Source organism: Orcinus orca, chromosome 1, assembly GCF_937001465.1.
Source record: "Orcinus orca chromosome 1, mOrcOrc1.1, whole genome shotgun sequence".
Classification (NCBI taxonomy): domain Eukaryota; kingdom Metazoa; phylum Chordata; class Mammalia; order Artiodactyla; family Delphinidae; genus Orcinus; species Orcinus orca.
Genome location: NC_064559.1, coordinates 169,380,431 through 169,387,708, shown reverse-complemented (window position 1 = coordinate 169,387,708; position 7,278 = coordinate 169,380,431). Strand labels below are relative to the sequence as shown.

General features: G+C 44.2%; 1 protein-coding gene across 5 annotated transcripts in view; it reads left to right on the top strand.

Annotated features, from left to right (window-relative positions):
• Positions 1-2,250: 2,250 nt before the first annotated feature.
• ZFYVE9 (zinc finger FYVE-type containing 9) overlaps positions 2,251-7,278 on the top strand; it is a 186,991-nt gene continuing 181,963 nt past the window's right edge. For all 5 annotated transcript variants that reach the window (XM_049699776.1, XM_004273854.4, XM_033435527.2 and 2 more), the window contains exon 1: positions 2,251-2,391. The gene's annotated coding sequence lies outside the window, so the exon portion shown is untranslated. The remainder of the gene's footprint in view (positions 2,392-7,278) is intronic.

The window sequence follows — 7,278 nt, the reverse complement described above, 5'->3', positions numbered from 1 at the left end:
CTGGGTAGCATGATTATTCATAAACAAATGCAGATTTCCTGCGGTGATAGTGAACTAGGCTTGGAAAGCACAGTGCTAATGTTAGGTTGCCATACTAATCTCAACTAAAGGGCCCATTTCTCTAGATTGAAATTTTTTTAGCAACAGTAACTTAGTCTTACAGTATTTTCTAAATACTGAAGAAAGGACTGTTAGGGCATCAGATGGGAGACTGAAGGAATCTCAGGGTCTACTTCCAGGTTTTCCTTACGTTGGATGCATTTCAGGTGTAGAATGGTGGCAGTATACTACTTAATTCATAGCGCTGTTGTGAGGATGAGTCACAGTTTCCTTCTGAGCCCCAGTTTCTCTTGTTATAAAAAGGGGATAGTGACTTTTTGGCGACGTGACTCAGAAGTAGGTGGTGAAGGTACACACAGGAACAGCTTTCATTGATTGGGAGAGAGCTGTTAGGTTATATTTTCTCTAAGGTGGCTGCTCAATTATTATTTGAAAATTCCCAGAGACCTTATATAACTTTCTCATTAAGATTTATTATTATTAGGACATAACCTAAGGTAAGGTGAAATTGCCTTATAATTCTTTTCTATACAGAAAACTATACTGGTTCTATCCTGATATCTGCCATGCAACAGAATGTCATAGGATCCAGTATACTAGGCTGTATTATTCTTCGGTGGAGGGATGTTACATAAATCCATTAGTGAAATTTAGGGAGATTTTACCCAGACCAAGAATGATGACAAATGATGCACCCATCTTTCAACAGGAACACACACACACACACACACACACACACACACACACACACATACAGATTGAGAGAGAAAGAAAAAGATGAGAACAACCTTGAATCTAAGAAAGACAGAGTGTTTTGGAACCAACGATAATAGGAACTAACATTTATTGAGTACCTTCCATGGGCCAGTTCCTTTACATAAATTATCTCCAATCTTCACAACAACCAGCAAGGTAGGCATCAGAAAACCAAGGTTCCGAAATATTATATAACTTGCCCAGGGTCATAGTTACACACCACAGAGCTGGAATTGGTTGTATCAGGATCTGTCTGCCACCAAAGTCCCTGCTCATTCTACTATACCACTTTATGATAAAATAATGTATACTATTTGTAAAAGTATGGGACCACAGGACTTGAAGAGTTTCTCTCTTTCCCTATTTTCCCTCTGACAGTCTTGCTTCTTTTGTTCTTGCTTCTGATTTTGCAGCCTAGAGTTTGAGTGGGATGGAATATGGGGTATCTGTAAACAGAACGATTCCACAGCCCCAGCTATATAACGATTTCCTTCCTTCAGAGCCTTACCTGGGATTTGGTGGGGGTTGGGGGTGGAAGAGTAGTGGAAGAGTAGAGATGGGGGTGGGGGAGTGGGTTAGTTAGAAGAGACGGTTGTTCTTCTCTTACCTTTAAGTTATTTATGAATTTCAGGACAACTCGTTGGCTATTGTCTTTTCTTCCTCAGCATGTTATTATTATTATTATTTTTCTGTTTTGGGGGAGGTTGGGGGTTAAGGGTTTGGTATCCGTAGGATAAATTCCTCAAATGCCCTGCCACAAGATCCAAAAAAATTACGGTCAAAGACAATTCCTTCACCTGTTTCGGAAGAGGATTGGGGGCGGGGGGAAGGTTGGTTCTGGGTCACTCTTCTTGCATCCAGACACACTGCAGGGATTAGGAGGGATCCCCCTTGAATCATGAGAGATGAAAACGAGGAGATTCCCTCACACCCCTGCTCTCAGGTGAAGGTCCGAGTGACGGGAACGTTCACGTACCTTCTGGAGAGAAAGAAAAGGTGCAAAGGTGCTCAGGGCCTGAGGACTGGGGAGAGGGGAGGGGACCCACCAAGGTTGGTGGGGACCGAGGGGCTTCCGGCTCCCGGGAGGCGTCGTCGGGGGCGGGCCGGGGGCCCGAGGGCTGCGCAGGGAACACGGGGCCCCGCCAACGCCAGGCCGCGCTCCCTCGCGTTCCCTGCAGCTCGTGCCCGGGCGGCCGCCGCAGTCCCCGCGCCGTAGCCGGGCGTGGGGTCCAGGGGGCGCTGTGGCCCAGCGGCGCCGGCGGCAGGAGCGGCCACGGCGACGCTGGAGGCTTCACGGAGGATCCCCGCTTGCAGCACCTCGGTTGTCCCGCCGCAGCCTTGCGCCCCCGGCCCGGCTCAGCGGCGCTCCTTCGGGATCCGCGTGGCTGCGGCGGCCCGGGAGCCCGATGCGGCTCGGCGGGCGCTGGGCCTCAGCAGCAGCGGCAACCACAGCTCCTTCAGGAGTGGGAGGCTTCGCGGCGGCGCCTGGGGCCGGGCCGGTGCCCTCCGGAGGAGGCTGTCTGCTCAGGGACGACCCCCACGGCCATGCTGAGGTGGCGGCGGCCGCTGCTCGAGGTGAGTGTGGCGCGGCGCGGCGCGGTCCCGTGCTCGCTGGCCTTCGGCCGCCCGGGAGGGTCCTGGGCAAGCCCTCGGGCCAGGCGGACGGGGCGTCCTGCCGCTGCGGCCGCCTCCCCCACCCCGCGGCTAGGGGGGGCCTCAGCCCTTCTTTCTCGCGTCCCCCGGGAGGCCGGAGGCGCGTGGGGGGCGACTAGGCCCCGAGTCGCCGGGAAGCCCTCGCCCCGGCCTGGGCTCCGGGGCGGCCGGGTGTGTGGAGCGGGGGACTGGCAGGGTAGCTGGCACCCTTCGGGTTGGCCCCGGCGCCGGGCCGAGCGCAGCCTCTTACCCTGGGCCCCGCACGTACATCCCGGAGGGAGGCAGAGGACGCCTGTTTGCGAACAGCCTGGGCTTTTCCGCGCCCCATGCTGAGTCCCGCAGAGTCCCGGGGGGAGGGGCGGGAGGGCAGGGAGAGAGAGAGAGAGCGCAGAAAGTGCGGGGCCCTGAAAGCCCTAGGAACTCCTGGAGTGTCATTCACCCACCTGACTGGGCTGAAAACAACCGTTTGCGTCTTATTTGAGGTGAAATTTCATCACCTACCGGTAGCTCATCTTTGCCTTCTTCTGTTACATTTTGCTTCTAAGCGTGGTTTGCCTTGGAGAAAGCCCCCTCCCAGCTTTGCGATGTTAAGTTTCCTAGATAAATACAATCAGAAAATATCTTAAAAAAACAAAACAAAACACCAAAGGTCTGGTCGCCCGCCCCGCCATGAGAGAGTGTAAATATTTTAATGCCTCAGTCCTCATTACAAAATTGTCTCCCTAAATAGATCCATAGGATAGATGACAAGAGGATTTTAAAAAGTCATGCTAATAACAGATACCTGATAGAAATAGGACATACTCTAAATTTTAGTAGTTAAGTGATTTGTTCTGGTATTAATTTAAAAAAAGTTAGTGATTACAGTTGGTACCATAAGTCAGATATTTGGGTGTTTGTGGTTTATGATAAATGTGGTTCAGGTTATTCTTGTTTCCCATTATGTATGTGAAGGTTGTAGGATTAATAAATACTTATAAAACTTTTATAATCCTGAAAAAAATATACTTATTGTAGAAAGTTCAGAAAGTACAGAGAGGTACTATGCCAACCCTCAGTGAATATTTAATAATGGGGGAAAAGTCACCCATAATCTCAGAACATTTTGATGGTCATTTAAAGTTTAAAATGGGCTGGTACTGTTGGTGATTAAGTTATTATCTCTGTATTAGGTTCAAAGTTAACTGTTCCATTTTACTGTTGAACATCCAGTCATTTGTATAAGACCTATAAAAATGTTTTACTAAATTACATTGCAGTCATAGTTGAATTCATCAATTAAAACAGAATAACATGGGTAACTACCTAAAAGACCCCTGATTTACCTTCTGTGCAGCATGTGAATCTCCAGGTCTAGGGAGGTTTTGGGTATTAAAGGATTTTTGGGGACCTATCCTATTCGATGCCATAGCCTTGCATTGTTTTTGTAAAATTTTTGCTTAAATATCTATAACTGTAAAATATTGGCTCCATTAAAAAATTTGGGGGAGGTAGATGAATTTAGGGTTAAAAAAATTTAATTCAGTTCTTAGTGTGTCCCTAAAGACTATGAACATTAGAATCAGCTAAGAGTGCTTATTAAAATATGCAGATTCCTGGCCACTTGAATCAGAATTTCTAGAGATGGTGGTGGCCCAAGGAGCTTCACTTTTATCAAGCTCCCCAGTTATTAGTCCTACTAAAGTTTGAGAATCACTGGTAATAAGTTTAAAGTTAATTAACCTTGTCAAACTGAGTGAAAGTATCTGTTTTCTAGCAAAGCTATAAATCTTGAGTGGCAATACAGTCATTTCTTATAGCGACAGATAATGGTGGTAATCTTAGAAAAATCATATTTCTAGGGACAGCTGATTCAACCAACAAACATTTATTGAGAGCCTTTTCTGGTAGCTGTGGTGTTACAGAAGGATACCTGACCACTTACCTTGGCTCTTAATCTTGGACTTCAATGTCACTGTCTGTAAAATGCAGATAGTTATCATACTTATCTTGCAAGGCTTTTAGGATAAATATATCTGAAAAAGCTTTGTAATCTGTGAAAGATCTTTATAAAATTTTAGCTGTTAATATTAAGTGCCAGGTCCTGTCTTTGGTGTTCTGAGAAACACAAAAATGACCAAGGTCTGTGCTAGCAGCTAGCTAATTGTAGAAGCAGGACATGTTTAATTAACTGTTTTTTTAAATAAACTTATTTATTTAATTTATTTATTTTTGGCTGTGTTAGGTCTTCGTTGCTGTGCGTGTCCTTTCTCTAGTTGTGGCGAGTGGGGGCTACTCTTCTTTGTGGTGCGCAGGCCTCTCATTGTCATTACTTCTCTTGTTGTGGAGCATGGGCTCTAGCCGCACGGGCTTCAGTAGTTGTGGCATATAGGCTCAGTAGTTGTGGCTCACGGGCTCTTGAGCACAGGTCAGTAGTTGTGGTGCATGGGCTTAATTGCTCCGTGGCATGTGGGATCTTCCCGGATCAGGGCTCGAACCCGTGTCCCTTGCATTGGCAGGTGGATTCTTAACCACTGCGCCACTAGGGAGGTCCTAATTAACTGTTATAAGGCAGAGTCAGATAAGTGTTGTAATTGAGTGGAACATGCTGGATCTCTATTTAAGGCTTCTATGTTTAATCCAGTAGCTTGCCCTTTAAGAATATTAATAATTTTTATGTATGGTCATTCCTTTTTCTTCTAATTCCTGATTCAGTATTTTATTCTTTAAGGAGAAAATTGTATATGTTGCCTGGTGAGCAATAGTTTTATGTTAACTCCTTGAGAAAGATGGTGTGAGTGGAGATGATCCCATTTCTTCCTGTTACATTCCATTCAGTAAACTTTTATTTGGCACCTGTTATGTGCTGGCCGCAGACTAGTTGCAGGGCACAAAGCTTCTTTAAAAGATGACTGCTTGGGGCGTCCCTGGTGGCGCAATGGTTGAGAGTCTGCCTGTCGATGCAGGGGACACGGGTTCATGCCCAGGTCCGGGAAGATCCCACATGCCGTGGAGCGGCTGGGCCCGTGAGCCATGGCGGCTGAGCCTGCGCATCCGGAGCCTGTGCTCCGCAACAGGAGAGAAAAAAAAAAAAAAAAAAAGATAACTGCTTAGATTTTTAACTTAAATTCTCATGTTGCTAAAGGGATAGTGTGTGTGGTGTGTTTTGTGGTTGTTAATTGCATGATGTGGTGCAGAATATGGAGTCAGATGTGAGTACGAATCCTTACTGCAATCTTACTGCACTCTTATAGCAATGTGACATTTAGATCCTGAGTTTCTTCTTATGTGCTACTGGAGTAATGGTACCCCTCAGTAGTCAGGGCAGTAGAACGGGTTCCATGAGATAAAAGTAATCAAAAGCAGGGGCTTCCCTGGTGGCGCAGTGGTTGAGAGTCCGCCTGCCGATGCAGGGGACACGGATTCGTGCCCCGGTCCGGGAAGATCCCGCATGCCACGGAGCGGCTGGGCCCGTGAGCCATGGCCGTTGAGCCTGCGCGTCGGGAGCCTGCGCGTCGGGAGCCTGCGCTCCGCAACAGGAGAGGCCACAACAGTGAGAGGCCCGCGTACCGCAAAAAGTAATCAAAAGCAATTAACTCAGTGTCTGTCACATAGAAGGTGCTCAATAAATGCTCAATTCCATTCCTCCTTTTGGAGAAAACAAAAACAAAAACCAGGCATTGGAATTTCTGTGTGACTTAAAACTTGGTAGCTTTAATTTTTTAGAGAATGAGTTTACTTTTGGAAGTTTTTGAAATTTTTGATAGAAAACAATTTTGATCTTAACTATTACACATATTTTCCATTTCATTTTTAGCAAATAAATTAGCTCTTCCCTATGTCTAGCTAATAAATTAGCCATTCTCTGTGAAAATATATTTGTTACATTTTCAGAGTTTTATTCATTTTTCAGTTATTCATTTTCAGTTTTACATGATCTTTGATTTTACTTGTGTGTACCTGACTTGCATTATATAGAACAACATTCTTAGTATATAATAATCAGTGAAAGATACATAGTTGCAGTTACCAAATAGAAATAGTTCATATACTTAGTTTTCAAAAAGCAGTATCATTTATTAAACTTACATTATTTAAGAATTGAAGAATCTTCAAAACATAGACTTTTCCTTACATAACTGCAGTAGATTAGAACTAGATTTTTATAACCTGTCAGATATGGGGTCCAGTCTTTTCTTATAACCTGTATAACCCTGGACAAGTTTCTTACCCCCTTTAAGCCTCAGTTTATTCTCCTATAAAACGAAGCTGATAATACCCATCTTATAGGATTATTGCGAGGATTAAATGATATAATGTGTAAGTCAGAGCTGTAATTCAGTCCCATGAGTCCTGGTAAATCAGTGTTACCCTTGAAGTGGAAAATATACTTCTTGTTTACTTCTGTTTGAAAGAGCTTGAAAGGTCATTATTTATGGAGTTTACTACCAAGAATATAAAATCAGTATGATCAATTTGTATTAGAGATTGCTAAATTAAGGAGAAACCAAGGTATCAGTATTAGTATTTTAACTGTGTAGTTAGTAGAATGTCTTCCACTTTATAATACTCCGTAAGTTTTATTTAATAAAATAATTTAAATGTTATTTATAAAATATTTCCTGTTAAAAATTTTTCTTTTGAATTATTATAAATAGCCCATTCACAGAACTGGACTATTAGAAAAATTAAAACAGTATATACTGTTTTGTATTTATGAAGTACTTTTTGAGAGCTTTTAATAAAATAAGGTAAAGATGAGGAAATTTCTTCGGACACACTGAAATCAAGAAAAAGGCATTGAATTCCTATTGGGCAAGGGAGGCTTAA